Genomic DNA, 13722 nt, shown 5'->3' on the forward strand with positions numbered 1-13722 from the left:
TTTCTCTCTTTCTTTCTTTCGTTCTTTCTTTCTTTCTTATAAGCGATGAAAGAGGAAGATCCGCGCGATGACCGCCAAGGAGGTTCCGGCGATTACCTCTCAAGCCCTTGAACACACTGCATACGCGTCCCGAACGCATTCGCGACGCGAATTATCGCGGCCACGACCAACGAGATTTCCTTTGTTTTCTTTCAACCGAATCGAGTGCAAAGGCTGTGGCGCTTTCGCCACCCTACTTCTTTTTTCGTTCTTTTTATCGTGAAACAAGCGTAGTACGCGCATGACGCTCCCATAGCTATACGTCGGCACATCTCTGCGTGTGCCGTCATAAACAATGGCGTTATTGTTTCGTTTTACGGACCCAATCAAGGTGACACGCTGCGTGACTACAACTGGGAGTCGGGAAACGTGAATAACGAGCGCCTGCGCGGCAACGTTCCCGGCGGTGTCGGGGTCGTGCTTAGAAGTGTACCGTAGGCCATTGTGCTATTCTATACGTCTGTACCGTCCTATAGATATATCGCACAGTGGCTAATCCAGAGCACTCACGCAGCTTCGATAAAAAATGACTTCGACTGGCTCTTCAGTGATGTGAAGAGAGTCTTGCCATTTTAGTGAAAAACGATATGGGTCAGTGTTGTTATCGGCTGCAGGGCACAGTCCTTCTTTTGCTATCAGGTAAACCAAACACTGCCTCGTCGTTCAAGGAGTACTCGGCGGCACGATAAGATTAGAAGGTCCGCATCGGAGAGGCAGTATGCAGTGGTCGACACGAGATTGCTCCGAATGGCGGGTTTGGTCCCTCCCTGCCGAGTTATTTAGCCGAAAGCCTTAGATGCCTCATCAAACACGAAAAGTGACCGTCGGCATTAACACGAGTGATGCAAGAAATCGTCGGCGTGTGATGACGTCACCCTATACGTCATCACGGCGCCAAAATTTGTGACGCCATCACGACGTCATAGTTAATGCCACTGTGACGTCCCATAACGTGACGTCACGCGATGGCGCCACCCTATGATGCCATCAGACGTCACAGGTCGCCAAAATTTGTTACGTCGCAATGACGTCATAATTACGCCACTGTTACGTCACGTGATGACGTCGTCACTTGGTCATAGGTAGGCCGATGGCGGAGGCACGTGAGGCGCAGAAAGCCTGCAATGCCTGCAACCCCGCTAGCTGCAGAAAGCTTTCGGGGACGGGGTGACAATAAAATCGACTGTGAAGAAAAAAAAGATGACTTTCGCCTTCGAGTCGTCTTAGGCGAACGCATAAGGAATCCTGTGAGTTATTAGATACCACACACTCCCGATACATATATCTCTTTCACGCTTTCTTCAGCGGGTAAATCGACTGAGGCGCCACCCAGTTAAATACACAGTGAAGCTCGTCACCTATCGCCTGCAGAAGAGCGCTTTGAGTTAAAACTGTCTGAAACGACTAATCTGACTGGCTCATGTATGTGTGTATAATATATAATGAAGCCAAGTAAAGCATCTATAGGAGAAGTGATTTGTAGTTCTTGAGTTGTAGACATGATATGCTAAAGAGAACTTCAATGGACAAAAAAGCATTAAGCATTATACGCGCGTCGCACTGCCGATTGTGCCACAACGGCGCGGCTCATCCCACGATCACAGTCCTGAGTATTTATGCATGGATGTATACAAGAGCTATCCCGGGGAACGTTGCCATTCGCGGACATGGCGATGGATGTGGCACGCATGGGTAATGCGAAAGTCGTGGGTGCGACTCCCACAAGCTTACTGTAAGTCTTTCTCTCTTTTTTATCTTTTGTTGCAACATAAGACTGTCTGGCCAGAGGCAGACTGTCCTCAACTGTTCCGCGCCGAAATTCAATAGTCCGGTCTTCCAAGCGTAGCCGCTCGCGTGCAAGCATCCGGGTTTCTCAGACCCCCCCCCCCCCCCCCCCCCGTTTTGTTTCTTCGTTTCATTCGTCCAGCAGAAGAACAAGTGTAGTAGTGATGGACATCCTGTGCCTGTTTACACAACTGACGTCTCGTGGACTGGCCAACGGCATGCATGCATGCCATACTCGAATAAGCAGGTATTCGAGGAGCATATAGCTACAGATCACACCAGCCGTTTTGGGCGCCGCAGTTTTCCGCCGCCGCCGCCGGTGTCTGTAACCGCTATCACGCGAAATAAAAAAAAGAACGAGTTGAGATAAAATATACAGGATGGAACGGAATTCGAACCTGGGCCCTCTTCGTGGCAGCCCATAGTCTGTATCCTCGTGTTCTGTATGTTCGTGTGTGCATTTGTACGTTTGCATAGCATACAGAATTGAAAAGAGGGGGGAAGGATGAAATCCCCACCTCTACCCCCTGGCTGCGCCAGTGATTCGATGCATGTACAAGGTCGTCCACATCTAAAGTGAACACATCATTAGTATTCAAAACCTCATAGAAGCTGATGTCTAAGACATAATTTGGAAAACTATTATGTGTTTATCGACACCATGATTAGACGTCATATAACGGACATTTCCACTGTGAAGCAGAATAAACGTTCTAGTTTTACCGGCTTGAATACTGATGAGGTGTTCACCTTAAAGATGTGGTCAATCCTATGCATGCATTTGCTGATTCACATATTATTACACATTTCTTTCATTGATTTCGATGCTGTACAGCGTTCTTTTCACGGTTCGGCACAAATTTCTGCATTGCTTATCCGATTGTCAAATGAAATTGGACGTAAGTGTTCCCACAGCGTCCAAGACAAGCCGCAACGCTATCAGCGTTCGCATGACGCTCCAAATGTGCTCGTACACGACTTATATAGAGCCTAAAATCATGTTTTCTGAAGGGCGCCAAGTTCAATCAAACGACTTCCGTTGGAGAAACATATCGCATTTTTAAGCTGGAGAGCTATAGGCTTCCGCTGTTACAAACCAAGTTGAAGTTTTGCAGCTCCTTCAAGACTTGAAGTAATGCAACTATCAGGACTTTCGCTATCTGTGAGTAGATTTTTTGTCTATGTTGAACTGATAAGCCGAAGCGGCGCGCAGGCAGCTTCTTGATCTACGCGCGGCTCCATGCTCAAGTCGAGGCGCAAATTCTGTGCGACCTTCAGGGCTTGTCAGTCTGACAAGTACAACGACTTCGACCAACAACAGATCCAAGACAGGGCCGTTTAGAGCCTATATAAGCAGAATGTCGCAAGCATCGGGAACGCGCCCTTCATTCGAGGCGAGACTTTGCAGAACTGTATACAGAGCTGTCTTACGAAATGTCTACGTATAGTCAGCGGCGGCGTGCATATCAATGTGCACGCACATGTTGCAAGGCCGTTCTTATTTGTCACGTCCGAGGCCGCTCAGAGTGATGGAACCATGCCGCTTCTTTATAAAGTAGATGTGCATAAAAGACAAATGAAAACACTGTATCATTGTGCGTATACTACAGTATATATAGGCGTTCGTTTCAGAGGCGTGCACAAGGTTCTCCATCAGGGAGGTGGGAGGGCTAAGCTTTTTTGCAGCACCACCCGTATTGGTCGAGTTCAAAAGAAAACAAGGTTCGCAAAAGATGCACACACATGAAAATCAAGCGACAATGACGAGATATATGCCCGACTGAGTAGAGAGAGAGAGAGAGAAGGAATGTAGGAAAGGCAGGGAGGTTAACTAGACTATGCGTCCAGTTTGCTACCCTACACATTGGGAGGGGGAAAAGAGGAGTAAAAGAGAGAGAGAGAGAGAGAGAGGAGGATAGACACATGTCACATCACACAAACACACACAGTGTGCCGAGTTTCACAGGCGGTCGGTTCTTTTCAAGTACCGCAGGAGGGCTCGTGTGGCTTTCTGGGCTGATACGCTACGCGGCCAGGCTCCTAAGATCTTTGCTTCATTAAAGGGTTGGTCATCCAGTCTATTCAAGGCACACTGGAGAGTCCGGCGATCTTCATCAAATTGGGCACAGTGGCACAAGAGATGTTCGATAGTCTCTGTACAATTGCAGCTTTCGCACATGGATGAATCTGCCATGCCAATGCGATGGCTGAATGAGTTAGTAAATGCTACACCGATCCACAACCGGCACATCATTGTAGCGTCACGTCGAGAAATCTTGGATGGCAGTTGTAGCTGGAGTAATGATACTAGTAGATGGGCCATATTCTGCGACTCCAAGGCAGCCCTTCAATGCATGCGAAGTCTACGACGTGGAAACTGCCACCAGTTGGTGTCTGATATCAATGCAATTTGTCATCGCGCCGCTGATCAAGGACACGACATTGTTTTACAATGGCTGCCGGGTTACTGTGGCATCAGTGGTAACCACCTCGCTGACGACGCTGCCCGATGTGCCCACGATGGAGCGCCCACACTGTTCATACCCTTGTCAAGAGTAGATGCAGCTAGAGAACTTCGTCGCATCGCGCATAATGCCACGCTTGCGCACTGGAATTCTCCGCTTAACTCCAATCCCGACTGAGTAAAGGTTGGTAAAGGTATAGGGCTGACTTGGCGCCACCTCTCGATGGTTGCCCCCCCTTCCCCCTATGCTTGTGCGCACGCCTATGACTTTATAGACATTTCCATTGGAGAGAGGGAGCACCTCCTTTCTCTACTGTTGCATAGGTGTACAAAGGCTGAAATCATATAGCATCGGCATTGTGTTTCTGGGGTGTCACGCATATTTCCAAGAGCACAGAGGGGATTACGGCGGTATCCCAAGGAGCCCTTGTCGAAAAGGTGCATACCCCGACGTAGACGTTCGATATATACGCACTGATCTGGAATCCCGGCGACGAGAATGTATGGAATGTGTCGTGCGGAAGACGCTGAACTTTCAGCACACATATACGTGTGCTTTTTCGGCATCGTTTTCTGTACGCGCATTCCCGATGTGCAAGCATACTGCAGTTGCGTGGTCACATTTCGATAAGCGCGTGAGTAAGCAGCGCCGCTATATATGTATACGTACTTAGGAAAGTCCCAAAGTCTATAAATGTCGCAAAGCTTAGCGCGGTGCTTCGAAGTTGTGTTATCCCGGATAGATCTATGTTAACTTTGTCTTTGTAGCGAATGGTGTGGTCTTCAAAGTGAATAAGTACTTGGTTTTGGATACTTCTATATGCAGATGTATACTTTATATACCGGAATATAGCATAAAGGGTAAGAGAAGCCTGATCAAAAAGTAAATGATGGGTATCACTGCGTGTTCAGTTTTGTTAGCGGAGAAATGCTCCCATGATGATGTCCTTTACACTTTCAGCCCTCACTCCCCCCTCTTTGCTCCATATTTCTATCTGCAGTGTGGATATATGATACGCAGGGTAAACAGGCTGTGCTGGGAACTTCTCGATATCGCTGTATCTCAGCAAGTATCGCTGTTTATGTACGCTACCTAACCGATATGTTGTATTTGAATAATTAGAAGATACTATATTGGACCTACTGAATTCCTTTGTTAACCTTCATAAGGATCCACCTTGGTGGTCCCCACCCTCGGTGTAGAGTAGCAGGCTAGAGCATAATATCGCTCAGGCCGACCTCTCTGCCTTTCTATAAATAAACCTCTCTCTCTCTCTCGACTACTGACCCGAAGGTCGCGGAATCGAATCCCGGCCGCTGCGACCGCATTTCGATGGACTCAAAATGCTAGAGGCCTGTGAGCTTAGATTTAGGTGCTTGTTAAGTAACCCCAGGTGGTCGGGATATATCGGTGCAGACTTGAATGATAAAGCTTTGACTTTCATTTATGGTTTAGTGAGTAACGTATAATAGTGAAATTAACGACAGGAAGGTTCTCAAATACCTGTATTATTAACATAACCCTATAGAATGACCTCTGGCGTACCTTTAAACTTTCAGCTGTGCAGTGTGACACAAACGTACCAAACAAGCCGGCAGTGACTCAGACCAAAGTTTCGCTTTTCAGACCACTGTGCACCTATGCCCGTAGCAAAAGTCCTTACACTATAAAACTGTCAGGCGCCAGCCAATCACGACGTTGGGCATATTATCAGAGAAGGTGACCATCCAATGAGAGTAAGGGCTTGTAAACGAAAAAGGTTCGCGAAATGCCATATGAACGCCCAAAGGTTCTTGCTGCTTTAACTGCAACCACTTCGGGCAACGAAATACGGCCGAGCTTTCGGGGCATTGTTTCGAGAGCGACGCTGTGTTGCAGCGTGACAACAAAGCCGATTGTTGTCGGAGGTGACGTGACAGGCTAGGCGGACAGCCACCGGAAGATCTGCGACATCGCATTCGAAAAAAAAAAAAAAAGCGGTATGGAGACTACAAAGCGCAAAGTAAGAGTATCGCTACGCTATTTGTGTGTCGTGTTCCCAGTCCGCCACTACATCGCGATTTCTCTGTAGCGTGTGCGACGTTTCTGTGAGCGCACAGCTAATCGCATGGATTCGGGAAGCGATGGCAAAATTGGTGAGCACTTGTGTTTGTCGCATGTAATCTAAAAAGATTAATACCCCAGTGACAAATACGGGTGCCAGCAAAAGACGTAGAGGAATAGGAGACGTTTGATGCATACCTAAGGTTGATATTGGTGGGGATCGCGCTCGCTCAACTTTGCCCCCTTTCTCTTCAGATCATAAACAGCTGCAAAAGCTACCGCGCCTAACGTTAAACGCGTACTATCAATTGGTGGAGGTGCTGGGTAGCGCAGTATCTGTAGCGAAAGCGTGTATTTGTACTGATTTGTACCTGTGCCAAGGAGATATGTTTTCGCGATGGTAACATTCAGGTAAAGTCGCTGAGCGCGCGGGAATCTTGTAAGGATTGAGTTCTGATCATATTCGTTAATGTTGCCTCCGTATCGCCGTACAGTGCCGTTAAATAGTTGTCGTTGTGCGGCAGCTAAGCTAGTCGGATAGCGATGTGTGCTGTGGTTAAAAGGAACTACTTGGATACAGCAGCAACAATAGCACATCAGATCATTTGGATCCTGTGATAAAGCTTTAGTACACTCAAGAGGTGTAAGACTATATGCCAATCTTCTTTCTCTGTTTATATTCTTTCATGCGCGCAGCGTTGCTTATTTGTAAACCCGCTTGGTTACACAAGGGCGTAGCCGGGGGGGGGGGGGGGGTCGAACCTCACCCCCCCCAAGATTTTTCTATTTTGCATGTGTATATATACACGCACACATGCAAACCCACGCCACGAACATAAAAAAAGGATGGTTGAACCCCCCCCCCCCCCCCCCGAAAAAATTTCTGACTACGCTTCTGGAGTACAGAGGCGAAATTCACAAGAAATTACCGTTGACCGGGCTTCATTTATTGAATACATGCCCTAAAACACGATTACGCCAGAGTTTACTAAATACGGTTAACTGACGACTATTCCCGCCAGCGCCTACTGACTCGATCGCGGCAGCTTGTGTGGCGGAATTCCGTCACGTCGTCAGCAAACCACTCTTCGCGGAGAAAAAGGTCGTTAGATAAGAGCAGGAAAATACCGAGCTGAGGTGGCGCCTTTCAGGCTGCGTCGACAGAGTAGCGCTTGACATTTTTCTGTTTTTTTTTTTTTTGTTAGCATCTCTTGTGTAATCGTTTAACCTTCCCAATTGATATGAGAGCTTACAAGGGGCACGACAAGTCATAACGATTCGATGGAAACGGCAATACCTGACGTCACGGGGCGCCGACACCTGTCTTTTTATGTGTACCGGATGGAGAACTCACTCGCGGCAACTGTTGTATAGCTGTGTCGATCGCACACACGGCGTACTACTATGTGCAGGTAACAGGCGCGATACGCGCTGACAGGGTTCGGATTATTCCCGCTGTCGGGAAAATAGGAGCCTGCGAGTACCGAAACGCGTGAGATATTCGTCGACTACTCTCAGAGAGACGGGGCGATTCAACAGCGGGTATGATAAGGAGGAACAATGATGAAACTATATACAGCAAATAAGAAAAATAAAAAGGAGAAGCCGTCAGAAAGGCGTGCCGTCGTAGAGCAACACCGGCTCCGTCTGCGCAGAGGGTGACCCACCTGGTGTGGAATGTGAGCACTCCTGAGTTGATGATGCGCCTCCGGTAGGTAGGTGGGTAGGTAGGCAGAAGTCACGGTCGGTCACTGCTACCGCAGGACAACCGCCAGATCGCGCAGCACACGCGCGATAGAACACACCTTTTACAGCGGCCGCCGCGCCGCTCCTGCAAAATGTCACCGCACACCGCTCCCGAAGAGCACTCAGGTTCCCACAACGTCAAACACACAGCGTAAAGAAAGAAGCGACGATACGCAGCAGACGACACGTAGGAAACGGGACGCCCCCACACGCGCAGCACAGAACACACCTCGACTTGCTCGCTTGCAGCTTGTCCGCAGGTTCCTCTTTTTTTTTCGCGTTGGTTAGCTCCAAACCGCTCGCAGTTTAAGTGGAGAAGCCGCGACTTTCGGCTGCCTTGCCGCGGCTTTAGCGGATGTTGCCGTAATCGCAGCGTCGCTGACGAGGAACGACGTCGGAAATCACGTGGCTGCACGCCCGTAGGGAACGTCGGCGTCGGCTGCACTCCTAGCGTCGCTCCAACTCCTAGAGGCGCGCGGCTTGGCTGCCAAGCGACGGCGAACTCCCTTCGTGTGTTGCGCCTTGGCTGCACCGGAATGTGGGCGGATCTTAGCTACTCTTCTCCTCTCCATCTTGTTGGAAAGAAAACTCGTCGGGCAGGAGGATCAGAAAGAGAGAGAGAGAACCTCGTTGTCTCTCTCCCCCTCGGCGAAGAGAGCTGCCGTAGCGTCCCGTTTGCGGATGAGCGCGCTGAGGTCCCGAGTGAGGCACGGCACCTCGACTTCGGAGCTGATCGACGGATCAAGCGCAAATAAGAACTGTCCGAAGTGTACAGAAACGTTCGTGAGAGCCAAGGGATTGTTGACACTCGGCCATTTGGACTCATTATCAGAAGCCGCGGCAATCTGTTTGCCTTTTATCGCTCTCTCACTTCCCACGGACGGTTGAGATTGACAATTAACACCTTTCGAATGAGGATATGGCCTTGGTTGGGTTGTTCGTGTTCTCTGTGTTGATAACGTTGGATGTTTCATACTGAGCGCGCGTTGGGACGAGGGACGGCGAACTCAAACGTCTTTGATTATTGTGCCTCGTCGTTTTAGGGCAGAACCTCGCACTGTACGCAGTATTATATGGGTATGCCATAAATCGTGACGCCCCCCAAACAACTGCTCTCTAGTCGATCATAAAAAAGTTCATTAATAGGAATTTGTTAATCAGTCTTTTAAAGGTAACTTTAGCTACGGCGAGGTGTTTCCGCGCCTCGAGTTCGCGTGCGAAGAGGACGTGCGCGAATATAGATTTTTTTTTTACTAAAAATCTATATTGCCTAAGCAGAAACACCGTGTATATGCTCGCCACGGCGCTAATGTAGTGAAACGCTCGTACAATTGGCCTATGCTTCGCAAGATACTATTGACAATTCATGACTCCCACCTTTCTGACCGATTATGTGAATATTGATAGATAGCCAAAAAGAAGAGATGATTCACATTTAGAAAATAATAAAAACGAGCATCCTTAATTGTTTGGTGATCATTATTCATCGGCAATTAATCCTTACCGCTGATGCGGTAAGCAGGGAGCAAGCAGGAATTTTGGATAATATTTTTCTATGCAGCAGCAATATGCTACACAGCTTGATTAGCACACTCATGTGCCACATATTCGTGTGAAACGGCCTTCAGAATTGCCAGCCAATTTTGCACTTTACACAATAATGACTAATTTTGCCGGACATTTCACGACAGCGAAATAAAGGCTGCCTGTGCTAAATGCCCCCATCACCCCCCCCCCCCCTCCTCGCGGATGCACCCCCTTGCAAAAAGTTCTGCGGACGCCCTTGTATATACGCAGACATGTCTCTAACGCTCTGACCAGTGAAGGCTTCCATTTGACCGCATCCACAGGCTCAGGAAGTTTGGATCGGTTGCTCGAACATACTCTTTCTAACTCTGCACTACTGAGCGACGGAACCATCTGTACACGTCACTCATTTTATGATAAACTCTCCTTAGGGCTTACTCGAATGGGCCGTAAATGTATGTTTGTCTATAATCGGTAGTGATGCAGGAAGCCGAAAGTGGCTTATTCCTGTTGCGCCAATTTTTTTTTTTCTTTTTTCTAATGGGAGGTTAAGTTACTGGATCAACCTTGAAACCAAAACGTAAACGTAAAAACAGACGCCTAATGGATGTTTACGATGTAATTAAAGCGCCCCTGCGTCATCTCTTGGTAAGTTATTGTGTAATCGTTGCTTGACGGCACCGGTGCAAAGCGACACAAAATTTTGAAGGCCAGATAATTTGTGGGATAGGACGCACACACATCATCTACAAAATATCAGCTGCTAATATAGCCTAGAATTTACTTAAAATAAATTATAGAGTGCATGCCGCGCAATTGCACTCGAAACACCCCACCTCACGACATATTGCAAACAACTATACAAACAACCAAATTCCACTTGCATCACGAGTTCGTCATTGCTATCATTTTCCTTGCGAGCGCTCCTACACAGTAAACCAGTTTACACCCTTAAGTGGGTTTTGCCTTGTCTATAACTAACACTCTTACACCCTAGGAAAAGCGTGTTTTCACGTATCAAAACACCCATACTATAGGGTGTTGCCATTGGCCTAACACCCTTATCAAGGGGTGTTTCAAGGGCCTAAACACCCTTATCACTAAAAAAAAACGTGATAAAGAAAATCTACCAGTCAGGACTCAGCGAACATGCAATTACAGATGGCATCAGCATAGAAGGTGCACGCACGCGCCAAATCGTACACAAGCAGAGCGTATTGTAAAATACCCCATGGACGGAGCGCTCGCGCTACGCAGCCTTACTTGCTGTTCCGTATAAATGAACATAAAACATGGAGAGAATAGGCGTAAAGTTATGGTATGTTTGTAGATAGCCCTAAAAGAGAGATATCCTTTAATCTAAACTCGCCTAAGATCCAACGACTTTTTAATCAGCGAGTCCCAGTTATCATCTGGCACGCTGTGGTATGGGCCATGGGTGTTTCGATAACCCATAACACCCTTAACTCCTAAAGGGTTTTTTACTTAGAACATCAACCCTTAAAGGTGCTTTGGAGAAGGAAAACACCCTTACACCCTAATTTTTGCAAATTTTGGTTAGGCAAAAGGGGGTTTTGCTTGCTCGAAACCGCCTTAGGGTGCAAAATGCTTTACAGTGTAGCAGAAATCTTCAACGGATGGACTTGCACGGGCGCACAAAGGCTGACGCAAAGGGTTGTCAACGCGGTACTCACGTGCACACGGTGTTTTGTGCTCAAGCAGTCAGCTATGTTTACAAGAAAACCATTCTGGGTCCCGCCTCTTTCGGCGCTCTTTGAAACCGAAACTGCGACTGGACGCTGTAAAACCACCTCCAAATAAATAATTGTCGCGCGCTCGAGAAACGACGTTTCCAGCCGTTAAAACGGGTAGTTAGCTACTTATTGCGACAGAAAAAGCAAGACGTAAAATTTTTGTGTCGGTATTCCTTCAAACTTGCGAGCTGTCGCAGACTGTGACATTTATCTATGGCCTTCTGAGAATATATATATATATATATATATATATATATATATATATATATATATATATATATATATATATATATATATATAAGCATAGGCGTGCGCACGGGAGAGAGGGGGGGGGGAGGGGGCATGTGGGCTGCCGTTCCTCCTAGTCGCCTAAGAGGAGGGGGCGCAAAGTCTGCCCCATGCTTTGGGGGGGGGCTGCCCCCCCCCCCCCCCTGAAGGCGAAACCTGCGCACGCCTATGTTTATAAGTACCCTCATTTTGTTGACAAAGACGAAGCAAAACACTGGAGAGCAATGGCCATTGGCAGCTTCACCATAAAGAGCACATCATGGAGTGATGTCGTCTCACTACTTGTCAGGGCTTGCACCTTGCACGGTCACCGCGACGTTTAGTGACACCACTACACTTTACACGTTATCGTCGACGCTATCACATGACTATTTGTAACCATCAAAAGGCAATTTCTTCTGATGAGTTAGCAAGGCCCCTTTCTCTAAGTCGATTTTCCAATCCAGGCCTTTTGAAGCGGATCTCTTAGGCTCATGGCCAACGGTCATATGTGGACAACAAACCAAATGTTCGCATATGCTTCTCATCATATCTGAATGTTCGTAACCGAATTCGCTTTAATAGGAGTCTGCTGTATTTAGCTTGTACGGTCTGGTCTACTTTGTTGAAAGAAACATACTGTTTGTTGTCAGGTGCCGAATATCCCTGATATACGGTGCGAGGACACGAAGTCAAATTCTTTTTCTTTTTCTTAAATTATGCCTAGTCAGGCGTTCTTTACCGTTAGCTAAGGGTAAGTACCCTGTCTTTATTAACGGCTGACTGTTCCCTTTAATGATGTACCAGACTGTACATGGCGACCTGATGCCCTTTCCCATGGGTGCCATGATACTTTAACATGGAGGGCACGATGACAGTTTATTCATGTGAGTTTTATAAACACATGTGTGGCAACGTTAATCCAATACGTGATTTAATATAAAATCAAACATGAAGTGTGTGATATAGTAAGCTCAGTATGTCTGATTGTTGGTTAGAATGAAGGGAGCTTGCAGGAATAACGGTACTGACATGACGATGCACCAACAAGCGCCGTCATCGCTATTCACGTTTCACGTCGCTCTTCACATTTAGAAGTGTTGGAATAACATTCAGTCGGCTCTCAGGTCTTGCTTGATTGTTGCGCGAAGAAAATGCTATCCATGCACCGTCCATCTGCAGATAAGCTTAATATTAACGGATGGCGTATATAAAGTTTATAATCTTTCAGTACCCATCGCGATCTTTATTTACAACCCCTAGTTTCCCATCGCAACGGCGTGAGAAAATCTTAGAAGCTTACAAATTAATCTTAAAATGACCACACTACACTGATGACTTGGTTTGGCTAACAAAAACTGATTTCAAAGACTGTGCTTTTGCTGACTGCATATACCGAGAGCGCTTCGGGTCATTTGAAACCACATGGACAATGTTTAGACCCCATATGCTATCCAAATTAATACAATTAACAATACTGTTCAAGCGCAATAGAACCCCAACGTCAAAGTTCCGCTTCATACACGCGTGGAACTTTACCTTCAGCGCACGCAGCCGGCAGGGACATAGCCTTTGAGATTAACATTTGTTTCCCGACATCAGCTACTAAAAAACGAAGGGTTTTGAAGCTACCTTCATCAAGACACATTTTCATTTGTCTTTTTAAAAGAGGGGCGTGGTATTACAACGCAGGCTTAACAAAAATCCTGGAAGCGACCCTCACTCGCCAAACCGCACGTCAGCGTTCGGGTGACCTTGATATATTCTTCGGGTTAACTTTATGTTTCGCGCGCTTCCAAAGCAAATGTCAGAGGTCACGTAAAAAGAAGCGCGTGGTTGAGATCTGCTCCGCCAGGTGCCACAATCGCACTTGCTCACACTATTTCAATGAACTCAATCAATGAATTTTCATTCATTATCTTGACAGTTAAATGGTCCTTATCTTAAGTCAAGGTATGCTCTGATACGCTTGGAGGAGAAACAAGAGTGTCCCTCAATGCTCATGCCACTGAAAAAAAAAATGTAATGGTTACTTAGATCTTTGAAGCTATTGTTTTGCTTGCTGTATGGAGTTACATGAAGCCAGCAAAATAAGC

At 47.0% G+C, this 13722-nt stretch overlaps 1 protein-coding gene across 4 annotated transcripts in view; it reads right to left on the bottom strand.

The window, feature by feature from the left end:
• Nucleotides 1-8400, bottom strand: part of LOC119396274 (hepatocyte growth factor receptor) — a 59648-nt gene extending 51248 nt beyond the window's left edge. Inside the window, exon 1 of one of the 4 annotated variants that reach the window (XM_037663416.2) lies at nucleotides 8000-8400. The gene's annotated coding sequence lies outside the window, so the exon portion shown is untranslated. The remainder of the gene's footprint in view (nucleotides 1-7999) is intronic. The other 3 variants (XM_037663415.2, XM_037663418.2, XM_049417026.1) reach the window with 3 other exon arrangements.
• Between the last annotated feature and the right edge of the window lie 5322 nt (nucleotides 8401-13722).

This window comes from Rhipicephalus sanguineus, chromosome 6 (genome assembly GCF_013339695.2).
Source record: "Rhipicephalus sanguineus isolate Rsan-2018 chromosome 6, BIME_Rsan_1.4, whole genome shotgun sequence".
Lineage (NCBI taxonomy): Eukaryota > Metazoa > Arthropoda > Arachnida > Ixodida > Ixodidae > Rhipicephalus > Rhipicephalus sanguineus.